Below are 27,940 nucleotides of genomic sequence, written 5' to 3'. Positions count from 1 at the left end.
TCATTTGATGCGTTTTTCTGTTGTGTTTGGATACTATACCTGTGTACAACCAAAAGGAATTGTATAGTTTTAATAAATTTAATATTTTCTTGTTGTCCAGACTCAGACAAACTCATGGATGTTTGCATGCACTGGGCCAGTGCACTCTTAATTTTAATTAGGATTTTTATATTTTTTTAGATCAGAACCACAAAGGTTCTTGGGGTTTTAAAAACATGTAAACCTTTTTTTTTCCTATTGTGCATAAATATTTGCCACTTTGTTCCTGTTTAATACACCTCTTTGAAATGTGGCACACAGCTTTACCCCAGCGTTCATCAGTGCATAGTTAACTTACATCACTATCCTACCAGAAATATGAATGTTACTGGGAAGCAAAGTCTCATTCATCCCTGATTAAACAAACCTCCTCTAAACTTGCCACATGCCTCAGCCTGAGCTTGTCCATGCCACTGGTTTCTCCTGCCTGTGTATTGTTGCCTGCACAAACAGCAGTGTGCTTGTCATGATTCATCTAACAGTAATACCAAATTACTGTTTTACATAGTTAACCAAAACTTTAACAAATCCAAAGTTGCCAAATATTACTACTGCCGTAAGGAGTCATACATGGATGCCACAGCTAATCCCATTTAAGAATCCTCAAAGTCCATGCAGACATGTAAGATAGAAGATCTGGAGTCAGTTTAATGTCTACAATTCTACAAACAGCTAATTATGCCCAAGAAGTCCCGTATACAAAGGAGAATGTGATTGAAAAGGCATAAAATCAGACAACAGAAAAATTTTTGATGTTGATGTTCTGCCTTGAGTTGATGTATTTATGGCTACTGAGAATTTGGCCAAAAATGTTAGGCGTGCCTTAGCTCATACTCACACTGGCAGTTTGCCGCTTTTCAAACTCTCTTTCAGAGCAAAAGCATGGCACGCAGTGTGCCGACCACATTGAAATTAGAAGCCAGCAAATCCTCCACCCATCTCTGGCTAATATTCTGCACTGAATAACCTCATGACCGAAGTCGTAAGATCATGTAGCAGGTGCCTTGTAGTTAATTGTAGGTTGTATCAAAATTTGTGTGCATAGCTCAGATAATAGTCTCTACAAGCCAAAATAAATTTTACACTCACTGACCGCATGACCTGAATGAATATGCAGGTCAACTGTTGCTATAGTGATTGTTCACTGTACTAAATTTGGTTAGTTTGAGCCCAGAGGTCTTGATGATATAATATCAAAATGAATGTTTATGAGTGCAGTGCCTCCTGGACCTCATACTGGACAATCAGTAAGCTTGTTTAAATCATTGTCTGTCACCAAAACAAACCCCACCATGTTTGTTTTAACCTAAGTCCTGTTGCCGCTAGTGTGAGTGTGCAGTGGTTGCGGCGTGCAATAGCACAAACGTACAGAGCCAAAATTACATGCTAATAGAGCCAAAATTGCACGATAAATGGAACACAATGGCAAACTGTAGGAATGATCCATATCATGTGACATTCAAACCACCAATCAAATGACAAGGATCTATTGAGGCGTTATATAATGACGAATATCAGGAGAGACAGACTGAGTAAATCCCGGCTGATACTTTGTTTGGGTGGGGAATAATAAATTAAACAGAGGCATGTCACATCACTAAAAGTATTTGGTGTGCTTATGTACTTGTTTGTGTAATTTTGTTTTCCCTCTTTAGGATCCCTCCACCTCACGAACCCTCACGCTTATATCCAAGACAATCCAGACCTTGGGAAGTCTTGCAAAGTCCAAATCGGTGAGTTTGTCTGATCAAAGTGCATTTTTAGATTTTCACTTTTGTCACTTAAAGCTACCATCTGTTCACTGTTTAATTACCTGCATCAATCATTGTCTTCCCATAAGCTAAGAATGAGTCCGTTGTGGCGTGGGCCCCCTCATGGAGGCTGCCATGATACAATAGCCGAAATGGGACACACTATCCCGCCTTTCACATTTTACAGCACAGCTGAAAGACTGAAGAAAAGAGAATAGGAATCGGTGGTTGCATCGTTATACTCTCTACTGGGTGTTAGTGCAGGCTAGCAAGTTTGGGAATCCTCATTTTGTAAACTGAAGGAACATAGATATTGCTTATCACAATAGAGGGCAAGAAAACATCAACCCCCATCGCCAAAGAATCGAAACATGAAGGGAAATGATGAAATTATGAGCGTTGATGGCAAAATGCAGTCTGCAACCTCACCACTAGATAACAGTAAATCTTGCACACTGTAGCTTTAACTAAATGTACATGTGTTAAATGTACAACAGATGCATGTGACTGAAACCCTTCTGTCACCGATTTGTTTTCAAGGCTAATTTCAAAGAGTCTTACATGGCCGCATTTTACGACTATTTCAACGAGCAGAAATATGCGGACGCTGTGAAGAATGTGAGTATGTTGTTATATGTTGCATGTCTTTGCCAGTTTGTCGTTTTAGAATTGTATTCATTTTGTGTTAAATGGTCATGAAATATTAAAAATGTTTGGAGACATTTAATATGAAACAAAGCAAGCACTTACTGTGTTTCCCGACAGTACTGAAAGCCTGGTGGGCCATCAGGCTAACGACAACCCCCGCCACACTGTTAATAACGCCAATGACAAATACAGACGAATATACATTAATTTGGATGTCAGTAATCGTTTCAGCGCATCCAGAGCACTTTGATAATGGTGTTCTCTCACACAGACAATCTTCTCTGGAGCAAGTGTATTTATTTAGGGATCTGACAGAGTGCTAATCGCACTCTGTACTTTCATGAAACATTCTCCCGTTGTTGATGCTGCGAAAACTCCTGGTGTGAAATTACTGATTTCACACCAGAATCAGTGCTGCTAAAGCCAATGTGTTAATTCAAAACATAAAAACTCGGGTTTGTTAACATCTCCCAAATGATGGTTTATAGGATGGCAAGTCTGCCGTTCTACAGCGCAGAAATGAGGGTTACCAACTCACGCCTCGCTGGCCACATAAGGCTCAGATGTCTTTATGTGGACATGCTTTACCGGAGGGCCTGGAATTAAACTTTAAACAAAATGTTGGCATAAAAAAGAATTATAGCATATTAAATTTTGCTTATATCCAAATATATTGTTTGCTCCCATACAGTTAGTGGGTGGTTGGTGAAGCTAAAACTGAGTGAGCCTAGTCTTTTGGGTATTAAAAATACTTCCTTAGGGTTTTGTTTTGCTTTTTTTGTTTAAATCACCAGTTCAGGGCTGCAGCAAGATTACATAAATAATGAGCACGTCACTTAACTTTAGCTTTTGCATTTCTGAGCACCTCACATTTTTGCTGGAAAAAAAAAATTCTCAGGGAAGCAGCGACTTTTCTTCAACAGAAGTCAAAGGGTGGCTACATGCTTCAGTCTGAAGCTGTGGCATTTTGTTGGAGCGTGAACAGCAGAAAGGTGTGTATGTTGATGTATGTTTCCAATATTTCTCTCCACAGTTTCTGGATCTGATCTCCACCTCTGGAAAGTGGGATCAGAAGAGTATTGAAACCACCAATCATGCTGAAGGGGGTAAGGTGGACGTTTCACCCAAAACTAATAGGAATGAGAAAAACCCAGTACATTTAATCATGCCAAGGTACAATGAGAAAGATTTGATGTGTTTAAATTATTTTAACATAAGATTGTAACATATTGAAATCTGAAAAATGTGAAGGAGTGTGAAAACCATTTGACTGCACTTTATATTACGTTCGCCAAGGAGGTTATGTTTTCAGTCGCGTCCCTTTGTTTCAGAGGTGTAAAACTCCGACTTCAGAAAGTAAAAGTCCAACCACATATTTGTTCTATCGTCCTAATAAACCAGCTGATTGTAATTAGTTCAGCTCTTCATGCAAGTGGATGAGCTCATTATTGAGATCACCTGTTTTAGGTGCACAGGTAGAAGCAAACATGGGAGGGTTTTTTACTTTCTGAAGCTGGAGTTTTACACCTCTGCTTTGTTGGTTGGTTGGTTAGTTGGTTGGTTGGTTTGTTAGCAGGATTACTCAAAAAATCCTCAACGGATTTCAATGAAATTTTACCAGGGGTGTATCTTGGCCTAACTTAGAAGTAAATTTTGGTAATGATCTGGAACACGATCCGGATCCAGTAATTTTTTAAGGATTCTTTATCATTGCAGGATAGGGCCAATTTCAACATTTTTGCATCTAACTTCATGAAGACGGGTCACAAAGGCTGAACAAAAATTAAATTACGACACAACAATGATTTAGCATTTGTTTCTCCTCACTGAATAAACTTATTTGAAAATAAAAAAAATTGTATACTTCATGTAGTTTCTCTTTATAAATACATTTGCTGAAGATCTAAGGGTTTAACCCTCTGGGGCCGACGCCGTCGTATATGACAGCTGAGACCAAGCTTTACTAAATTAAAAATAACTTTTTAATGATATGAGATAGAAACTTACTTTTTTTTTTTTTTTTTGCTGAAAAGTTAACTCCGCTGACTTTCAAGCCACCGTCCACCATCTTTGTACCTCTCACAGAAGCTGTGTGATGACGTGAGCAATGTGAGTGCCCAATCAGAATGACGTGAGCAATGTGAGTGCCCAATCACCGTCACATGGTTTTCCAAAATCCAATCGTAGGGCAGATTCACCTCACGTGACACACCAAAGATTGTTTTTAGGAGTGATGTGTTACTAGTTTATTATAGTTTGCTGTGTGTTTGAATAAATGTGTGTGGAAAATTACTTTCTGCTTTACTTTTTCCTTTCTTATTTCTGATTGTAAACCTTTATTACACTTATAAAACACAACTATAGCATACATTTTGAAAGTACAGGTTGTCTTGAAAAAAAGAGACATAAAACTTGATTGTGGGATGCAGGGAGAGCTGTTAACAGCAATAATAAAACATTTATGCCAGGCGTGTGAATTGTCCAAAAAATGCCCTCGGATCCCAGAGGGTTAACCACTGAATCTGAAACATGACAGTAGATCCGTGAAACGATGTGGAATAAGTCTCTTTGCAAAAGGGTATTCCATGTGACATCAGTGACCCTATGGGCTTGGCGGAGGTTTGCGCTCTCCAAATGCTTCTAGTTAGAAATATTAACAAAAACAACTCAGTGGTATTGAAAAATCTCAACATTTTAAAGATGATTTAAATATGTGGTATGTCATTCATTGAGCCTGGAGGTCACTAATATTTTTTAAAATGTGAACCAAGTTTCTTGACATTTGAAATACACATTGGTTAGTTGAATATGGGTCTCACTAAAAGAGTAAAGAAAATATTAATTAGTGGAACCTTGAACTTGGTTTCTCCATGATATCAACTCAATCAACTTTTTTCTTGTATAGCGCCAAATCACAACAAACAGTTGCCCCAAGGCGCTCCACATTGCAAGGCAAGGCCATACAATAATTATGAAACACAGTCTACGTCTAAAGCAACATAACCAAGGGATGGTCCAGGGTCACCCGATCCAGCCCTAACTATAAGCCTTAGCGAAAAGGAAAGTTTTAAGCCTAATCTTAAAAGTAGAGAGGGTATCTGTCTCCCTGATCTGAATTGGGAGCTGGTTCCACAGGAGAGGAGCCTGAAAGCTGAAGGCTCTGCCTCCCATTCTACTCTTACAAACCCTAGGAACTACGTAAGCCCGCAGTCTGAGAGCGAAGCGCTCTAATGGGGTAATATGGTACTATGAGGTCCCTAAGATAAGATGGGACCTGATTATTCAAAACCTTATAAGTAAGAAGAAGAATTTTAAATTCTATTCTAGCATTAACAGGAAGCCAATGAAGGGAGGCCAACACGGGTGAGATATGCTCTTCCTGCTAGTCCCCGTCAGTACTCTAGCTGCAGCATTCTGAACCAACTGAAGGCTTTTTAGGGAACTTTTAGGACAACCTGATAATAATGAATTACAATCCAGCCTAGAGGAAAAAAATGCATGAATTAGTTTTTCAGCATCACTCTGAGACAAGACCTTTCTGATTTTAGAGATATTGCGTAAATGCAAAAAGGCAGTCCTACATATTTGTTTAATATGCGCTTTGAATGACATATCCTGATCAAAAATAACTCCAAGATTTCTCACAGTATTACTAGAGATCAGGGAAATGCCATCCCAGTAACGATCTGGTTAGACACCATGCTTCTAAGATTTGTGGGGCCAAGTACAATAACTTCAGTTTTATCTGAGTTTAAAAGCAGGAAATTAGAGGTCATCCATGTCTTTATGTCTGTAAGACAATCCTGCAGTTTAGCTAATTGGTGCGTATCCTCTGGCTTCATGGATAGATAAAGGGTATCATCTGCGTAACAATGAAAATTTAAGCAATACCGTCTAATAATACTGCCCAAGGGAAGCATGTATAAAGTGAATAAAATTGGTCCTAGCACAGAACCTTGTGGAACTCCATAATTAACTTTAGTCTGTGAAGAAGATTCCCCATTTACATGAACAAACTGTAATCTATTAGACAAATATGATTCAAACCACCGCAGCGCAATGCCTTTAATACCTATGACATGCTCTAATCTCTGTAATAAAATTTTATGGTCAACAGTATCAAAAGCAGCACTGAGGTCCAACAGAACAAGCACAGAGATAAGTCCACTGTCCGAAGCCATAAGAAGATCATTTGTAACCTTCACTAATGCTGTTTCTGTACTATGATGAATTCTAAAACCTGACTGAAACTCTTCAAATAGACCATTCCTCTGCAGGTGATCAGTTAGCTGTTTTACAACTACCCTCTCAAGAATCTTTGAGAGAAAAGGAAGGTTGGAGATTGGCCTATAATTAGCTAAGATAGCTGGGTCAAGTGATGGCTTTTTAAGTAATGGTTTAATTACTGCCACCTTAAAGGCCTGTGGTACATAACCAACTAACAAAGATAGATTGATCATATTTAAGATTGAAGCATTAAATAATGGTAGGACTTCCTTGAGCAGCCTGGCAGGAATGGGGTCTAATAAGCATGTTGATGGTTTGGATGAAGTAACTAATGAAAATAACTCAGACAGAACAATCGGAGAGAAAGAGTCTAACCAATACCGGCATCACTGAAAGCAGCCAAAGATAACGATACATCTTTGGGATGGTTATGAGTAATTTTTTCTCTAATAGTCAAAATTTGTTAGCAAAGAAAGTCATGAAGTCATTACTAGTTAAAGTTAATGGAATACTCAGCTCAATAGAGCTCTGACTCTTTGTCAGCCTGGCTACAGTGCTGAAAAAAACCTGGGGTTGTTCTTATTTTCTTCAATTAGTGATGAGTAGAAAGATGTCCTAGCTTCACGAAGGGCTTTCTTATAGAGCAACAAACTCTTTTTCCAGGCTAAGTGAAGATCTTCTAAATTAGTGAGACGCCATTTCCTCTCCAACTTACGGGTTATCTGCTTTAAGCTACGAGTTTGTGAGTTATACCACGGAGTCAGACACTTCTGATTTAAAGCTCTCTTTTTCAGAGGAGCTACAGCATCCAAAGTTGTCTTCAATGAGGATGTAAAACTATTGACAAGATACTCTAACTCCCTTACAGAGTTTAGGTAGCTACTCTGCTCTGTGTTGGTATATGACATTAGAGAACATAAAGAAGGAATCATATCCTTAAACCTAGTTACAGCGCTTTCTGAAAGACTTCTAGTGTAATGAAACTTATTCCCCACTGCAGGGTAGTCCATCAGGGTAAATGTAAATGTTATTAAAAAATGATCAGACAAAAGGGAGTTTTCAGGGAATACTGTTAAGTCTTCTATTTCCATACCATAAGTCAGAACAAGATCTAAAATATGATTAAAGTGGTGGGTGGACATTTACTTTTTGAGCAAAGCCGATAGAGTCTAATAATAGATTAAATGAAGTGTTGAGGCTGTCATTCTCAGCATCTGTGTGGATGTTAAAATCGCCCACTATAATTATCTTATCTGAGCTAAGCACTAAGTCAGACAAAAGGTCTGAAAATTCACAGAGAAACTCACAGTAACGACCAGGTGGACGATAGATAATACAAATAAAACTGGTTTTTGGGACTTCCAATTTGGATGGACAAGACTAAGATACAAGCTTTCAAATGAATTAAAGCTCTGTCTAGGTTTTTGATTAATTAATAAGCTGGAATGGAAGATTGCTGCTAATCCTCCGCCCCGGCCCGTGCTACGAGCATTCTGACAGTTAGTGTGACTCGGGGTGTTGACTCATTTAAACTAACATATTCATCCTGCTGTAACCAAGTTTCTGTTAGGCAGAATAAATCAATACGTTGATCAATTATTATATCATTTACCAACAGGGACTTAGAAGAAAGAGACCTAATGTTTAATAGACCACATTTAACTGTTTTAGTCTGTGGTGCAATTGAAGGTGCTATATTATTTTTTCTTTTTGAATTTTATGCTTAAATAGATTTTTGCTGGTTATTGGTGGTCTGGGAGCAGGCACCGTCTCTACGGGGATGGGGTGAGGGGATGGCAGGGGAGAGAATGTAGAGAGGTGTATAAGACCACAGCTCTGCCTCCTGGTCCCAACGCTAGACAGTCACAGTTTGGAGGATCCCAAAAAATTGGCCAGATTTCTAGAAATGAGAGCTGCGTCCTCTAAAGTGGGATGGATGCCGTCTCTCCTAACAAACCAGGTTTTCCCCAGAGCTTTGCCAATTATCAATGAAGCCCACCTCATTTTTGGACACCACTCAGACAGCCAGCATTCAAGGAGAACATGCGGCTAAACATGTCACTCCCGGCTGATATCATCATGCTGAATCAATATATTCTGAGAAAGTACTGTGTGTTATAATGTTTGCCTGAATATGCTAAAGTGGTCTTGAAAGCTTTATTGTACTGTATCTTTTGATGACTTCCCGACATATCATCAGAGGGGCTTGGTACAGGTGAATGTATGTGGCAGTAATCATAGTTTATGTGTTGACTTTGTTACACAGTGAATTGTACAGAGTAAAATATACGCTGCCAGGATAACATTGGGTAAGTAGTCCCTTTGGCTGCTCCCTTGTTTTGCACTTGGGGTCGCCACAGCAAATCCAAGGTGGATCTGCATGTTGATTGGCACAAGTTTACGCCGGATGCCCTTCCTGACGCAGCTCCACATTACATGAGAAATGTGGTAGGGGTGGGATTTGAACCGGGAACCTGCCGCACTGAAACCAAGTGCATTAACCACTTGGCCACCACCCCCTCCAGGATAACATTGGTCCCAGTCCAAATAGAGTTAAATATATTCTATTATAGAGTGTAATCAGCTCTACGATCTTGTCAAATCAAGTTTTTCAACTCGAATACGAGTCATTCACAGCATGATAGAGTTGATTTTATCCTGTGATAGAACTGATTTAGCACTGTGATATTAACTCTATTTGGACACGACCAAATGTAGTCCTGGCAGAGGATATTTTACTCTGCAAAATTTACTGTGTAGAGCTCAGCCTACCTCCAGAAATAAACCTAACTACAACCCAACCTTTTGGGTCCTTAAGGTGCGTTTACACATAGGTAAGACATATTACGAATGTCATATTTGTGTCATTCTTGGCACATTCCTGACATTCTTAACGTGACTTAACGCATCTGAATAGGTTTCTTAATCGTACGTGTTGGTGATAGTTGTGATTTTCATGGAGCATGTTTTGGCTGTCAAAACAATCTTCCACGAATGTCCACCACCACCCTCATTTCGCCTCATGTCGTGGAGGTCGCAACTGAGCGCGTTGATCCGTCTTGATTATTATGATCCGTAATAGAGCATGACAGCGTTCTTCTCTGATGTACGCACAATTAAACCCTGCTGCACCGCATTCAGTTTCATTGCTGCAGTATGCTGAAGAACGACAGTGACGCCAAGTTGGCTAAAACTCTCGTTCCAGTGCTCATCAGGGTGCTCCTGCAGGTGTTCCACATGCTGAATGTGCCTGATGTTGGGAAAATGAGCGGATGAAAGCTGCGTGGAGTCACACATCTGGCTCTCTCCATCTCCTCCTCCTCTCTGCGCCACTCCATGGCACAGAGCCCAACTAAGCGTGCAGTCACAAAGTTCTTCTGGTGTGGATTTTGAGGAACAAACTGGAGCGATCTGAATTGTTCAGCAACTGACGGTTGGATGAATAGGGGGGTACGAGGTCTATTAGATAATAAACCGACCCTTTTATTTTTACCTATATGGATTTGAATGACATGCGATTACACCAATCATGCTTGACCTTTCGTGCGCATGCGTGAGTTTTTTCACGCGTGTCGGTGACGTCATTTCCCTGTGGGCAGGCCTTGAGTGAGATGTGGTCCCCCCCTCTCGCCTGAATTCCTTTGTTTCACACGCTGCTCGAGACGGCGCGCGTTGCTTTAATCAAAATTTTTTCTGGACCTGTGAGGAATATCCGAGTGGACACTATTCGAGAAATTAAGCTGGTTTTCGGTGAAAAGTTTAACGGCTGATGAGAGATTATGGGGTGTTTCGGTCGCTGTAAGGGCTTCCCACGCAGCGGGACGTCATGCAGCGCTTCCAGGCGCCATCGTCGGCATGTTTCGACCTGAAAACATCCTAATTTAAGGCTTAATTCACCCAGGACGTCGTGAGAGAACAGAGAAGATTCAGAAGAGGCCGGCATGAGACTTTATGCGGACATTCCACTGTTTAAGGACATTTTGTAATGAAAGACATGCGCGCAAATTCGCCGAGTTGTTTTCCGTGACGACTCGGCAATTCTGTTGCGCCGCGACAGGAAAACACCCTCCGTGTTGAAAAACCATTGTAAAATTCAGGCAGCTTTTAATGGCTTTCAACAAGTGAGTAACTGAGAGCTTGGGCATGTTCCAACTTGGCCCATTAAGGTTTCCAACACGGAGGTGTTTTTCCTGTCCGCGACCCCCCGCGGTCGGGTCCAGCCCGACATGCGACTCTGCCCGCACGTTCTTTCATTACAAAATGTCCGTATAACAATGGAATGTCCAAATAAACTTCTCATGCCGACTTCTTCTGAAAGTTCTCTGTTCTCTGACGACTTCCTGGGTCACAGAGCCTGAAATGTGGAAGTTTTCAACTTGAAACGGTGAGACGCTGCGCCTCGAAGTGCAGATCGCTGTCAGGCACCGTGGGCCGTCCTTAAAGCGACACTACCAGACCAAAATCTCTCATCAGCCGTTAAAATGTTTACCGAAAACCAGCTGAATTTATCAAATGGTGTCCACTCAGTTGTGCCTTACAGTTTTGAAAAAAAATTTGATCAAACAAAGCAGCAGTCCTCTGAGCCATTCCTAAACAATGAAAAAATCGACGAGAGGGTGGGCCACTCCTCACTCAAAGACTGCCCACAGGCGAATGACGTAACCGACAGGCGTGAAAAAACTCTCGCATGCCCACGAGGTTCAGCATGTCTGATGTAATCACACGTGATTCGAATCCATATGGTGTTTGAAAAAAATAATAAGGTCGGATACTTTTCTAATAGACCTCGTATGTGTGGAGACAATTCGTCTCATTCACAAAGTGACAGAACTTAACGATGCGAAGTTACGCGTGATAGCACACAACAGCGTGCACAGTGCAGAACATTAATCTTGACCGTAGCGTAATGGTTCCTGATAATTCTCCAGCAACACGTGTCATTAATTGTAACGTGTGGTAATAGGTTGCAGCAGTTCCTGAGGACACCTGACGCCTCTGTCCCGAATCATCACATTCGTGATCAGCAGCCAAGAATGTATACTTCGTGGCATTCGTGACTTGTCGTCATGTGTAAATGCAAGCATAAGATGACCCCAAAACACAATCAGAATGTTTCAAAAAATAAAAAATCAGCCTCAAGCCTAATATTTTAGATAGACTCCAAAATGACTACCAATTTCCCCCGGCCCAATGAAATGCTTTAAAACGACATTAAAAGGACTTTTAAAAATCCATGAGAAGAAAGTATTGGGTTTGAACAAAGATCGCCAACACTACTCCTGGAAAGCACTTGTCCTCTTGTTTCTAACGTTCCCTGCTAAACTCATGGCTAATGTGTTCACGTAAATGAAGAGCTGAGAAACACCAGCGTTATAATAAAAAAAACAACAACAATCTATGAGGAGAGCAAGTAGACATAAAAGACATGAAGGACAGGTGCTGTCCCCAGAGGGGGCTTGGTGACACCTGGGGTTTCAGTAAGTATATTTGTTCCTAAATAATTTCATTCATTAGTTTATATTAAAAATGGAATTCAAATGACTGTCTCACATTAAAATGCCCATAAAATACATCATAGCAACAAAAAAGTAGCATTAATAAAAATGTCATATTTTAGTACCCATTTTGGATGCCATCATGGTATATCTGGCTTGAGGGCAGTTTTTAATCCTTTGCTGGCCAAACACCCAAAGGGGGATTATGTCATGGCCTTTTCTTTCTGTCTGTCTATACGTCCATTTCAAAAAGGATATAATGTTCTGAAATCAACTCCTCACATTTTAGGAGGAATTTTATGAAACTTGGTACAAGTCCTTGTTATAGTTGGTAATACGCATATTATCATATCGTTCGAGTTGGGCCCATGTCATTTTGGGAAATCCTGATTAGGGAGACTAAGATGAGGGGTATCACTTGTATGAATGAATGATGAAAACTGTTTAGTTCGAACATTTGATACAACAACAATTACAAGATAGATCAGTAAAGACAACAACAAAAAAGTTCCTACTGTGTACCCAACATGTCCGAAAAGGGGTAGGGTGAAGCATCAGCTTATTTATCCCTACCCCTTCTTCCCCACAACCAGTAATACCCTTTGCCACATATACACATAAATTCCTACACACCTAACCGATATCAATATATATATATATACATATATACACACACACACACACATACACACACACATATACATACCCATATATACACATATACATATATACACATATATATACACAAACATAAATATACACTACACATACCTACTTACATACAAAATACTATATATTTACAAGCCGAAGCAAAAACAAAACACCCTAACCCTCATTACCCTTCCTCCTCCCTATACCCAGAAAAAAACATATTTTTGTACCGCTGTTTGAACGGGTTCATGCTTGGACATTGCTTGAGCCCCACTCCCAATCTGTTGCACATCCTCACCCCACAGACAGAAATACAGAAACCTTTAATGTTGTTCGTGCCCACTGATGCTTTAATTAAATTTCCCCCTCAGACTGTAATCCCCTGATCTGTTAAAAAACATATTTTTAAAATTGCTGGAAGTAAATTGTTTATTGCTTTATACACAATTTGTACTGTTTGAAAATGAACCAAGTCTGTGAATTTTAAGAATTTGGATTGTAAAAATAGTGGATTTGTATGATCTCTATAGCCAGTATTATGAATAATTCTTATAGCTCTTTTCTGCATTACTGATAGTGATTGTGTTGTACCTTTATAAGTATTACCCCATACCTCTGGTACAGTACTGTAAATATGGTAAAACCAGTGAGCAGTAAAGAATGCGGAGTGAGTTGTGGTCCAGATATGTTTCGCTTTGTTTAGAACTGAAATGCTTCTTGACAGTTTACTTGTATATGTTTTATATGAGTCTTCCAGTTTATCTTATCATCTATTATCACCCCCAGAAACTTATTTTCATGTACCCTTTCAATATCTACCCCCTCGACTTGTAACTGAACCTGTATGTCTGTATTACAATAGCCAAATAACATGTATTTTGTTTTACTTAAGTTTAATGATAATTTATTTCTGTCAAACCATATTTTCAATTTTCCCATTTCTATACTGATCCTCCTCAGTAACTCCTGCAAATCCCCCCCTGAACAAAAAATGCTTGTGTCATCTGCAAATAATACTAATTTTAATATTTTGGAAACATTGACAATATCATTTATATAAATTAGAAACAGTTTTGGACCCAATACTGACCCCCACAGGGGTCAGTATTGGGTATTGTGAGGGAACATCAACTATGAGATTTTGGCCAATGGAGTATTTCTGTGGTCATGATCATCACATAGGTGCCTCTGTGTTGAGAACCCCAGTGGTTGTAGAAAGCCAAGGGGACACCCGCATTGGCTGTGGAAGCCAGATTGACACTTTCAAGCGATGTGGATGACCAGCCTGGGTTGTTGCTATCCAGAACTCAGGGCAGTTCCGTCGTACGATGGATGTGGTGACATGGTGCATGCTGGTGACACTGTGCAGATCTGACCTGGTCAAAAGAATGAGAAATCAGAGATCAAAGGAATCAGGACCAGATCTCATAGATTAACAATCACAGGTCGGGTAGACCCCTTAATCTGGAGCAACAACAAAATTTATGGTTTTTTTGTTGTTGTTGTTGTTGTTGTTTTACTCAGGGCAACCTCCCCACTGTATTCCACTGAAATCTGTTCATGTTCTTTTGAGATATCTTCATGAAGCTCATCAAAAAAAAAAAAAAAAAAAAATGTTGATGAGTAGTATATTATGCATAGTGCTCAATATTCCACAAGTCTTTCAATGTTTGCACATCATTATGCTGTTGATCCTGAATTGCTGGTTTACTGATGATGTCAGTTGGTTTTTAGATAATGAATTGTTGGCATTTGAACACATTTCTTTAAATGGAACCTTTGTTCCTGAAATTGACTGCTGTATATTTGTCACAGGCATAACAGAGATAAACATGACAGAATTTAAATCACAATGGATTTGTATGTTAGGAATAATTTAATGCCAAAATAAGTTTGATGCAGCCAGCCCAGAAAACCGGTGGAAGCATCTTGTGGTGTAACGCGTTTCTCTGCTTTTTAACAGCAGACCTCTAAAGTTCAGGCCGTCGTCAGCTGAGGCCTTTCTCCTCACATATGGGCTGTTGTTGTAATATTTGTGATGAGGCTGTGAAAGTGTGTGTGTGTGTGTGTGGGGGGGGGGGGGGGGGTAGTTGACGGTGTGTGTACCAGTGCCTCACTTATCGGCCTCCTCGCCCCCTTTTGTTTCTGCAATCGGGCATAGGAGTGTAAAAGTCACTATAAAGAGGGTTGATGGGAAGGGGTCAAAAGGCACAAAGGGCAGGTAAGAGCTTCTGTGTGTGAAGGCCTTGTGACCTCATGACCTCCTGTGTTTGCACTGTAAAACCCTAAAACCAGCCATTTTCTCCTCACCGACATCACACTGCTGTTGTAAGATGCTGCTGCACTTTACTTTATATCTGGCCACTCAGTGTAAAACAGCATTTGGAAGTAAACCTTAGCAGCATTCAAGACATCACCTGGTAACTTAATACACTTATTATTATTATTATTATTATCATCACATGACAAATGGCAGTGATTCTAATGGTATAAAGTAAAGTGTTCATCATCAGGCCTTCTTACCTCTAAAGCCTTGTGAGTACGAATAGTTCTAAGACATGCTTGGTGTAACGGTAGTGCTGAGCTTGGTTGTCGTACAGACAATTCTGGGATCTCATATCTGTCCACATCATGATCATTGATACCCTTTGTCCAGTCTGGGACCATATTGCTACTGTACTGGATTTTATTGGTATTTTTTGTAAATGTGCCAGTTGGCTCAGCACTGTGAAAAAGGGTACAAGTTTCCCTGTGGGAGAGTAGTAACTTTGGTGTTTGTAACCGTGGTAGCTCTGTTTCTCTATTACAGGGTTCCCACGGATCCTTAAAAAGTCTTAAGGCTTAAATCCCCCTAAACTGTAGGAACCCTGTATTACAAACCTCCCCTTCTTTTCTTGTCTTTAAAGGTCCATATGTATGTTTTACCTCATTAGCAGCAAACAGTGTAAAACCACTAAGCATTTTCCAAAGCATATCATAATTTTCAGATTGTTTTCCATCCTCCAAGCAGCCAATCCTTTTCTGTTACTTGACTAGAAAATGATATACTTTCAGAACAGTGAAACTTGCTTGAGATCCTTGTTCATTTCAGATCCATTTTATTCATTATTTGGCCTTTTAAATTGGTTTGGGTTGTCAGTGCTATGCTATATTTGTGTCATTACACAGTTACAAGCATGGATCCTTTTCAATACACTTCAGTATTGCTGTACTCGAGCAAACTCACAACTTCTTAAACGTGACAGTTGGTTTCTGAGCGAAGTTGCATTCGTGAACATATGTCAAAGATGAATGTTTAAAAAATGATCATGTGACTTTTCACACATTATAAAGGTTACTGTTTGGCTGTCAGACCTCAACGTTCGACTTGTTCTTGTTGCATTTTTTTTTTTTGCCAAAGAAAGATTTTTCTCGTGTAACTTTCACATAAAATAAACACGAATAATTGTTCAAGGTAATGTACACTGATCATCCATAACATTGTGATGACCTGCCTAATACTGTGTAGGTTCCACTTTTGTCACCAAAACAGCCCTAGCCCGCTGAGGTATGGACTCCAGTAGACTTGCATAGGTGTGCTGTGGTATCTAGCACCAATACATTAACAGCAGATCCTTTACATCATGGAAGTTGCGAGGTGGGGCCATCATGGATCAAACTTCTTTGTCCAGCATATCCCACATGACCCTATCACTGGTTTCACCGGTTTCCCTTCCTTGGAGCATTTTTGATAGGTACTGACCACTACAGACTGTCAACATCCCACAAGAGCTGTGGTTTTGGAGATGCCCAGTCTTCAGTCTCCAGTTCTCACTATCACAGTTTCGCCCTTGTCAGAGTCACTCAGTTGTTAATGTGCCCCCATTTTTCTTGCTGCCCCACATATCAACTTTGAGGACAAAATGTTAAATTGTTGCCAAATATATCTCCTTCTCACTGACAAGTGCCATTGTAATGACATAATTAGTGTTATTCACTTCACCTATTAGTGATCACAGTGTTATGGTTGATTGATCGGTGTATTACTCAAATTCAAGTGAACTTAAAAGAAACACTGGCTGCCTGGAATATAGGGAATCATACACAATCTCATGTTATGAACTGGAAAATAATTGTAATGATAGAGTTTTTGCACATGGTACCTTTGAATTGCTGACCTGTCTGCTCTTTGACACTAAGGGTACCTTCACATTACTGGCCGAAGTGACCTGTATTAGATTTTAGTACAGATTTTTGTTTATTATTGTTATTATTTCCATATTTCTAAGTGACGTGTATCCAGTTGTTCTCACATCAGTCACACCACCGCAGATCAAAGTCAAATCAGGTCTGGGACCACATAGTGATTAACATAAGACTAGATCTGTGCCACATGTGTTTGAGCGATCCAGGTCACTTTATCCTCTAATGTGAACATAGCCACAGCCTGTTATATGACTGATGATGCACCATTGTCTTGTACAGCAGTAAAACAGAATGGCAATATACGCATGTAAACAGAATATTAATAGCTCAAGACATCCTCGTTAAATGTAGACATTTCCATAATTCTGGGTAATTAGTATTTTGTGGAAAGTAATTTTGCTCTTTACTTATAAACATACAAGATATTGACAGCTTTAACTTAATATATGAATAATGGCAAAGATTTAAATACGAGGTCTGTTAGAAAAGTATCCGACCTTTTTATTTTTTTCAAAAACTATATGGATTTGAATCGTGCGCTTGCTCTCTGCCAAGCTTGAACCTTCGTGCGCATGCGTGAGTTTTTTCACGCCTTCGGTTGCGTCATTCGCCTGTGGGCAGGCTTTGAGTGAGCACTGGTCCACCCCCCTCGTCGGATTTTCATTGTCAGGGAAATGGCTGAGCAATTGGAGCAGCGCTGAATCAAATTTTTCCATAAACTGGTGGAGGACAGCCAGGTGGAACCATTCGGAAGATTCAGATGGCTTTCGGTGAGGATACTCTGGGCGTCACACAGATTAAGGAGCATTACAACCGGATTAAAGATGGCCCACAGCGGCGGAGGGCGTGCCGCGCTCCGAGCAGCCATCGACAGGCTGAAACGACCAGATCATTCCAAAGTGAACGCTGTGTTGATCCGGGATGTCGTCTGACTACCAGAGAAATTGCAGAAGCGTGGACATCAGCACTTTTGCAGCACATTCCACTGTTACAGGAGATTTTGTAATGAAAGACGTGCGGAGGAATTCGCGGGTCGGGACGGCGCCGCAATGGCGCATAACACAAAGCACGTCGTGTTGGAAAACCATTCGGAAGATTCAGACGGCTTCCACTGGGCTTTTCAGTCGAGTGAATATCTGAGAAATTGTGTAACAGCTGGGCATGTCCACAACTTGTCCTGTGAGACTTCCAACACGGACGTGCTTTTTGTTGTGCGCCATTGCGACTCCGTCCCGACACGCAAATTCCTCCGCACGTGGACCAGTGCTCACTCAAAGCCTGCCCACAGGTGAATGACGCAACCGACAGGTGTGAAAAAAACTCACGCATGTGCACGAAGGTCAAGCTTGGCTGATGCAAGCGCACATGATTCAAATCCATATGGTTTTTGAAAAAAAATAAAAAGGTCGGATACTTTTCTAACAGACCTCGTATACTGTATTTTGTGTGGGTGAAAGTTTGACGACTATTCTGTCATATAATTTTTCTTAAGATTTATGATAAAGCGAGCACAGGGGAGAAACCGGTTTGGAATGAAGAACTTCAAAAAGCGATGGTTTCGCCTCACCAACCACGAGTTCACCTATCACAAAACAAAAGGTACAGGAACTCACAGGAAATCTTTACATTTTCAGCAAATTGTTTCTATGATTATATGTTTCTGGTATCATCAGTGTGAGTGTTGCAATGACAGCAACAAAACAGCTGTGTGCAGATTTACCCTGACCATATTTTGTAATGAAAATATGTTGAAGTTGTTAAGCAGGTTCTGTTTTTTTTTTCTTCTGAACCCAAACAGCTCACTCACTTCACAGACATTTTGTTAACACTTTTCAGAAATTTTCAGTTTCCTCCCGTTCCTGCACTTTGTCACTGCTCTGGATTCAATTTCGCTTTATCTCCAGGTGAGGGAACTCTGTGCAGCATTCCCATAGAGAACATTTTGGCTGTAGAGAGGTTGGAGGAGGAATCATTCAAAATGAAAATGTAAAGAACTCACACAAGCAATTTGCGTGCACGCGCGTGTGGATGTGTGTGTGTGTGTGTGTGTGTGTGTGTGTGTGTGTGTGTGGTGTGTGTGTGTGTGGGTGTGTGTATATGTATGTGCGTGCACTTGTTTTCATGACAATTCAGGACATTTTTATGATAACACCTTCAATATCAAAAATCTCAGCTGTACTAAAATATCATAATTTTTGGAAAATATGTCTATCGTTTTTGCTCAGCTTCAGTTTAACTGCCTAGTGGCCAGTTTTGGAATTTAACACACTTTTCACACACTGTCAGTGTGATGTTATTGTACTCATAAGTCACATAGTGTCTTCATATGTCACATAAAAATCAGGTTTGACCAAAATATAGCCCCAGCCTAAACCTCAACAGATGGACATGTTCCTGTAATCATGCATCAGAATGAGTTTGATTCCCAGGCCTCTAGGACCCCCATTTTCACATTTCTGTCATACATCCTGATATGTCATGAAAACCGTATATGTGTGTGTGTTTGTGTGCGTGTGTGTGCATGGCAAAAGAGCTTTGGGGCCCAAATCACTCGTTTCTATTTAATGTTTTCTTTGTAAACATGTGTGTGTTTGTCTGTCCCCAGATGTTCCAGGTCATTCAGCAGAGAGGGCACTCTACATCCAAGCTAACAACTGTGTCGAGGCACGTGACTGGATTGACATCCTAACCAAAGTCAGCCAGTGTAACCGCAAGCGCCTAAGTACGTACCATCCTTCAGGCCTACCTCAACGGCCACTGGCTTTGCTGCAAACTCTCCGCGGACACTGCCCCTGGGTGTACGCCCTGCACTGGGTACGTAACCTTACGGAAAATCAATCCAGCATCAGTCTCTTTTTCTTTCTTCCTTTGTCCTCTCTTATTGGTACTCCCATATGTGCTTTCAGTGGCCTTCCAGCCAACATCCAGCTTGACGTTGACGGGGACAGAGAGACGGAGAGGATCTATTCCCTATTCAGTGTGTATATGGCCAAACTGTTCAAGATGCAAGGTCAGACTCTGACACAAGGGTTTTTACATACACATTATATGTGCCGGGCTTCAAGTTCATTATCTGTTTATCCTCCTGTGTTGTTGTGTCGCTCACTGTGCTGTGTGTCTGGTCCTGCAGAGGCCTGCGGCAGTAAGTCTGTGTACGATGGACCCGAGCAAGAGGAGTACTCTAGCTTTGTCATCGATGATCCCCAGGAGACCTACAAAACGCTGAAGCAGATTGTTTTCTGCAGTACAGACTTTGGAGCAGCAGCACACCAAGTACAAACGTGACAAGTTCAAGAAGACAAAGATAGGAAGCCAGTACGTGTTTGTTATCTGTATTTATATGTAGCCCAGATTCAGTATTGTTTGGCTGGGTCACTTAATTTAACACACGGCAGTACATTGATATTTAATATCTTAAAAGTACAACCTGTAATTTGTTAAGATTTACAAGACAATGTTAACCACCCATTCAAAGCCAAATAAAATTTGCTTTTACTAATAATGGGTAAATTACATAACAAATGAAAGAAAATAGTTAGTTAGTTGTAATAAAATAACTATCCAGCAGAATTCCTGCACATTTCTTCTTATTTTTGTACAAGTTACTAACGCATAATGCAGTCCATTCTATCCATTTACCAAGTACAGAACACAGGTGCATTTTGGAGCCGGTGCAATTCCACTTTCCAATTTGCATAGCACGTATCTGAGCACAAAGTAAGACAGAGGGCACAAACGGGTTGTGTTTAGTCTCGTAAATAATTATTAAGTGTGTTTTGAGTGTAAAATGAAATAAACTAATCAGACTGTCATCTGTCATTGACTTAAGAGTGTCATGTACTTGAAACTGATCATTTGTAAGAGCAGCCACCAAAGCTTCCTGAAGGGAAGCAGTGGAGGATGTTGTTCATGCCACACTAGTTCCTTTTCCAACATCTCTGTCTCCTAGTTCTTTTTTTTTTTCATGCTTCCTCCCCCTCTAGCTGCCACCTTATCGTGGTGGGGGGGTTTGCGTACCCAGATGATCCTAGGAGCTATGTTGTCGGGGGCTTTGTGCCCCTTGTAAGGTCCTAGGTGACGGGTCAGACTAAGGGTAGTTCAGAAGCTCCCATGACCAGTAAAAAATCAAGGACCGAGACATTGCCCGGTATGGCGGAGCCGGGGCCCCACCCTGGAGCCAGGCCTGGGGTTGGGGCTCGCGCGAGCGCCTGGTGGTCGGGGGCTCAGCCAGAAAGAGTGACGTGGGCCCGCCCTCCTGTGGGTTCACCACCTGCAGAGGGGGCCATGGGGGTCAGGTGCAGAGAGGATTGGGTGGCGGTCGAGGGCGGGTGGCCCGGCAGCCCGGTCTGCGCTCACAGCCCCTGGCTGTTGGGACGTGGAATGTCACCTCGCTGGGGGGGAAGGAGCCTGAGCTTGTGCGGGAGGTTGAGAGATACCGACTAGAGAGAGTCGGGCTCGCCTCCACGCACAGCTTGGGCTCTGGTACCCAACTCCTGGAGAGGGGCTGGATGCTCCACTTTTCTGGCATTGCCCACGGGGAGAGGCGGAGAGCTGGGGTCGCATTGCTTATTGTTCCCCAGCTCAGTCGCCATGTGTTGGAGTTCACTCTGGTGAACAAGAGGGTCGCGTCCCTACACCTTCAGGTCGGGGACAGGTATCTCACTTTTGTCTCGGCCTACGGGCCGAGCGGTAGTGCAAAGTACCCGACCTTTTTGGAGTCCCTGGGAGGGGTACTAGATAGCGCTCCAACTGGGGACTCCATTGTTCTCCTGGGGGATTTCAATGTCCATGTGGACGGCGACAGTGAGACCTGGAGGGGGGGTGATCGGGAAGCACGGCCTTCCCGATCTGAACCCGAGTGGTGTTCAGTTGTTGGACTTCTGTGCTAGTCACAGTTTGTCCATCATGAACACCATGTTCGAGCACAAGGGTGTCCATAAGTGCACGTGGCACCAGGACACCCTGAGCCGGACGTCAATGATCGACTTTGTAGTCATATTATCTGGCCTTCGACCACGTGTCTCGGACACTCGAGTGAAGAGAGGGGCTGAGCTGTCGACCGATCACCACCTGGTGGTGAGTTGGATCTGCTGGGAGGGGAGGAAGCCAGTCAGACCTGGCAGGCCCAAACGTATCGTGAGGATCTGCTGGGAATGACTGGAGGAACCCTCTGTCAGCGAGGTCTTCAACTCCCACCTCTAGGAGATCTTCTCCCAGATCCCGGGGGAGGTTGGAGACATGGAATCCAAGTGGACCATGTTCTCCACCTCCATTCTCGATGCGGCCGCTCATAGCTGTGGTCACAAGGTCTCTGGTGCCTGTCGCGGCGGCAGTCCCCGAACCCGGTGGTGGATGCTGGAAGTAAGGGATGCCGTCAAGCTGAAGAAGGAGTCCTACTTGTCTTTGTTGGCAGTCGGGACTCTGGAGGCAGCTGACAGGTACCGGCAGGCCAAGCGTGCCGCAGCCTGTGTGGTCGCAGAGGCAAAAACCTGGGTCTGGGAGGAGTTCGGGGAGGCCATGAAGGAGGACTATCGGTCGGCCTCGAAGAAATTCTGCCAAACTGTCCGACGCCTCAGGAGGCGGAAGCAGCTCTCCACCAGCACTGTCTATGGTGCAGGTGGGGAGCTGTTGACCCTGACTGGAGATGTTGTTGGGCGGTGGAAGGAATACTTCGAGGATCTACTCAATCCCATCGTCACGTTTTCCAAAGAGGAAGCAGAGACTGGGGACTCAGAGGCAGACTCATCCATTACCAAGGCCGAAGTCACCGAGGGTGGTTAGAAAGCTCCTCGGTGGCAAGGCTCCTGGGTGGATGAAATCCGTCCTGAGTACCTTAAGTCTCTGGATGTTGTGGGGTTGTCTTGGCTGACATGCCTCTGCAACATCGCGTGGCGGTCGGGGACAGTGCCTCTGGATTGGCAGACCGGGGTGGTGGTCCCTCTATTTAAGAAGGGGGACCGGAGGGTGTGTTCCAACTACAGGGGAATCACACTCCTCAGCCTCCCTGGTAAGGTCTTTTCCAGAGTACTGGAGAGGAGAATTCGACCGATGGTCGAACCTCGGATTCAGGAGGAGCAGTGTGGTTTTCGTCCTGGTCGCGGCACACTGGACCAGCTCTACATGCTCCATCAGGTGCTCAAGGGTTCATGGGAGTTCACCCAACCAGTCCACATGTGCTTTGTAGATCTGGAGAAGGCGTTCGACCGTGTCCCTCGGGGTACCCTGTGGGGGGTGCTCCGGGAGTACGGGGTCCTTTGCTAAGGGCTATCCGGTCCCTGTACAACTGCAGCAGGAGCTTGGTTCGCATTGCCAGTAGTAAGTCAAACCTGTTTCCGGTGCACGTTGGCCTCCACCAGGGCTGCCCTTTGTCACCAGTTCTGTTCATTATCTTTATGGACAGAATTTCTAGGCGCAGCCAGGGTGTAGAGGGGGTCTGGTTTGGGAACCACAGAATCTCGTCTCTGCTGTTTGTGGATGATGTGGTTCTGTTGGCTTTGTCAAATCAGGACCTTCAGAGTGCACTGGGGTGGTTTGCAGCCGAGTGTGAAGCATCGGGGTGAAAATCAGCACCTCCAAATCCGAGGCCATGGTTCTCAACCGGAAAAAGGTGCTTTGCCCTCTTCAGGTCGGTGGTGTGTCCTTGCTTCAAGTGGAAGACTTTAAGTATCTCGGGGTCTTGTTCAAGAGTGAGGGACGGATGGAGCGTGAGATCGACAGACGGATCGGTGCAGCATCTGCAGTCATGCGGTCACTGTATCAGACCGTCGTGGTGAAGAGAGAGCTGAGTAGGGGGGCAAAGCTCTCGATTTACCGATCGATCTACGTTCTGATCTTCACCTATGGTCATGAGACCGAAAGAACGGGATCGCGAGTACAAGCGGCCGAGATGAGTTTCCTCCACAGGTGGCTGGGCGCTCCCTGAGAGATAGGGTGAGGAGCTTGGTCACTCGGGAGGAGCTCGGAGTCGAGCCGCTGCTCCTCCATGTCGAAAGGAGCCAGTTGAGGTGGCTCAGGCATCTTTTCCGGATGCCCCCTGGACGCCTCGTTGGAGAGGTGTTCCGGGCACGTCCCATCGGGAGGAGGCCCCGGGGAAGACCCAGGACACGCTGGAAGAACTACGTCTCTCGGAAGGCTTGGGAACGCCTTGGGGTTCCCCTGAAGGAGCTGGAGGAGGTGTGTGTGGATCGGGAGGTCTGGGCGGCTTTGCTTGTGCTGCTGCCCCGCGACCCAACTCCGGATAAAGCGGAAGAAAATGGATGGATGGATAGTACGATTCCTTACACTTATCCATTGGCCAGAATCCACCAGGCTTTCATAAAGAATGTGTGTGAATTAGGGATGAATGTTTCTGCTGTGGAAAATCCTAAACGGGAACAGCTGAAAGAAAGAAAAAATTGCACAATTTAGAGGACCTGTTTACTACAGTGTGTACTTGAACATGTAACACATGCACGAAGAACAGAGGGTCCATGGAGAGGAATATATACAAAAAAAAAGTATGGCTTAATGTGCTATGTGTGTGCACAACATAAACCTGTTCCCATGGTTTGGTTTGATTTGATTTGAGAAATTTGTGTGCATAAGGTAAATAAGTAATGAAACAAATGTGTCAGGGCATACAGCCAAGACATTCATTTCTCTGCATGCACGTATCTCTGAGCAAACAAAATCTATTCTGCACTCAATAAATGCAGTTTTCTTTGTTATTCAGATAAATGCACAATAATATATCTCACTCTGTCACTCTCAATTTTGCACACAGTGTGTGCACTCCACTCAGCGCGGCCCACAAATTAATTAAGTGTATACACTAATTAATCACATCATGGAAGTAAATTGGATCTTGCTTGCATAAAGTGCACCGTAACAAATTTTAGTTTATAGTGCCCTACTGGCAGCTAGAGTTGCCAGTAGGGTAGTGTTATTCTACAGTGTTACTGTACTGATATTTTCCAGTGTTACTGTACTGCTGGACAGCATGTGTACTGTAACATACAATAGTCTATTTACTGTAAAAAGATTGCAGTACTGTCCCCCTGTTAAATTACAGTAAGCAACTGTGGTTGCCAGACTTCTTCTCCTTTCAGCTGCTCTCGTTAGGGGTCGCCACAGCAGATCAATTGTTTCCATCTCACTCTGTCCTCTGTATCCTTCTCTGTCACACCAATCACCTGCATGTCCTCCCTCAGCACATCCATAAACCGCTTTGGCCTCCGTCTTCTCCTCCTGCCTGGTGGCTCCATCCTCAGCATCCTTCTCCCTATATACCCTGGGTCCCTCCTCTGCACATGTCCAAACCATCTCAATCTCACCTCTCTGCCTTTGTTTCCAAACCGTCCCACCTGAGCTGTCCATCTGATATGTTCATTCCTAATCCTGTCCATAAACAGAATTGCAACATCTTCATTTCTGCCTCCTGTCTTTTTGTTAGCGCCACCGTCTCTAAGCAGTACAACATAACTGGTCTCACTACTGTCTTGCAGACTTTCCCCTTCACTCTTGCTGATATTCTTATGTCAAAAAACACTCCTGCCACCTTTCTCCACCCACTCCACTCTGCCTGCACTCTCTTCTTCACCTCTCTACCACACTTTCCAATACTTTGAACAGTTGACCCCAAGTACTTAAACTCATCTGCCTTCACCACCTATTATGAAAATCTCATATACAGCCATTTATGCACTAACTGAGCTGAAATTTGTTACATGGGTAGCAGTCAGCAATCCTAAAGACATATCTGACAGGTTTTGATTTCAGGTTTTGGTCTGATTTATGGCTACCATGGTGGCCATGTTGAAAATGCCACCTAGAGCCATTGGTCAGCAGTTTTTAAAGATACTGAGCTGAAATTTCGTACAGGGGTAGCTAGGAGGTGGCTACAAAAAAAAATCTGACATGTTTTTAAGATTTTTTAAATGTTGCCCTTGATACGAACTTTGGAATTTGGTCATGCCCACTTTTCCAGCTGAAACTGTGATGTCTTGTATCATCCAGGTTAGCTACGGTACCCATAACACTATATATTTTATTTTTTACACTAATAGGCCGCTATATTCAACTGAGAAAGTGTGTCCAACCCTTTGACTGTGTGTATGTGTATACACACACAGACACACACATATATGCTCTCAATCAGTACATCTGCAGAACAAACGGGGCCAAATTGCTGCACAGTCCACTCTTACTGCACCCTGTTCAGAGAGGAGCGCATACAGCACATGAGTCTGTTGTTCTGTAAACTACTTTTCATCATGCTGGTACATTTATCACATGGCAGTATTATATTGTATCATCGTGTAGTATATGGTGAGCTTAAGTTTTCTTCACTCACTTTGAACTCTGCCTTTCACCATCAATTATGCATGAGCTGCCCACATGCAGCACATGAAAAAGACATTATCAGCATTATCTTTTATATGGTGACACAACAAAATCCTACTATGGGGAAAATTTATATTGGTATGTTGATCACAATAAGACATGGTCCATCACTACCTCTGTCCCTTCAGACAAAGATAGTAACCTTTTGCCAACAAATGAAGATGACTTTTTTTTTCCTCTTCTCTCTACAGGGAACATCCAATTGGAGACAAGAGTTTTCAGTGCTACATCCGCCAGCAGTCTGAGATCTCTACCTATTCTATCTAGCCATGGGCCAATGTATTGAGTCCATGCAACCCAGAACCAGCATTGATTTCTTTACCGTGAAAAAAGAATTCATCTAAAATATGCTTTGTGTCAGGTAATGAGTTTTAAATGTATTTTCCCTTGAAACAAGTTAAATTGACTTGTTTTAAAAGCAAGTCTACGCACCTATAGGCCTTTCTTCAATGAATGAAGTATATTTTATATTATTTAGGACGCTCGTGTATTTGAAGAAAATTTTGCAAACCGGTGAAGTCTCGTCAGAAACATCGTAATAACTGATTAGCTCAGGTGTTTTAAAGAAAATAAGATTTTAGGCATCAATACCGGACTGAATGAGCTATATAGATGTAATTTTGCAGCTTCTTTTAAGTTATCAGAGACAGACCTCAGAGCAGAAATGGTTGTTGGGTTCAGGATGGATTTGAGTGAAGAGCGAATCATATGTTCATCTTTTGGGCCTCCTTTCTGTGATGTGATAAGAGAACAAACATTTTCACAGGACAGTTTTGTCGTGAAAACACGCACTTTAATCGCCTTGGAACCTATGGATGAACAAGTCTTACAGCACACTTTTGAAAAGCTTTTTTTAATGTTTGATTTGTACTTTATTTTAATGATTGCTGAACTCTTCCTTTGTATTTTAAGTCAGACCAGTCTGTAAAAGGAAGGACCATAATTTCCCAACTTGATCAGTTGATGTCATGTAGCTGGTTTTTGTTGTTGTTGTTTTCGTTTTCTTGTTTATTCCCAGCCACTTCAGGAAGGCTGTGAAGATCAAGGGCACAAAAAGGACTGTGAGGACCAAATGCAGCCCACAGCAGCTTAGTGTTACTTATCAAACTCATTACACTGACAAGTATCATTCTTTATTTGTAACCATTATCATCATCATCATTGTGCAGTTTTTTCCTCCATTTTCATTTGATGCGTTTTTCTGTTGTGTTTGGATACTATACCTGTGTACAACCAAAAGGAATTGTATAGTTTTAATAAATTTAATATTTTCTTGTTGTCCAGACTCAGACAAACTCATGGATGTTTGCATGCACTGGGCCAGTGCACTCTTAATTTTAATTAGGATTTTTATATTTTTTTAGATCAGAACCACAAAGGTTCTTGGGGTTTTAAAAACATGTAAACCTTTTTTTTTCCTATTGTGCATAAATATTTGCCACTTTGTTCCTGTTTAATACACCTCTTTGAAATGTGGCACACAGCTTTACCCCAGCGTTCATCAGTGCATAGTTAACTTACATCACTATCCTACCAGAAATATGAATGTTACTGGGAAGCAAA

At 42.3% G+C, this 27,940-nt stretch overlaps 1 long non-coding RNA gene and 1 pseudogene across 1 annotated transcript; both read left to right on the top strand.

The window, feature by feature from the left end:
* The first annotated feature begins 1,009 nt into the window (after nucleotides 1–1,009).
* LOC117504088 lies at nucleotides 1,010–26,709 on the top strand (annotated as a pseudogene).
* LOC117529787 lies at nucleotides 14,895–18,975 on the top strand. The gene is made up of 3 exons (XR_004566102.1): nucleotides 14,895–15,032; nucleotides 18,489–18,595; nucleotides 18,901–18,975. It is a non-coding gene; the product is annotated as an uncharacterized LOC117529787 (long non-coding RNA).
* Nucleotides 26,710–27,940: the final 1,231 nt, after the last annotated feature.

Source organism: Thalassophryne amazonica, chromosome 2, assembly GCF_902500255.1.
Source record: "Thalassophryne amazonica chromosome 2, fThaAma1.1, whole genome shotgun sequence".
Taxonomy (NCBI): Eukaryota; Metazoa; Chordata; class Actinopteri; order Batrachoidiformes; family Batrachoididae; genus Thalassophryne; species Thalassophryne amazonica.
The sequence above is the reverse complement of the archived record's forward strand: the minus strand, read 5'-3'. Positions and strand labels throughout refer to the sequence as shown.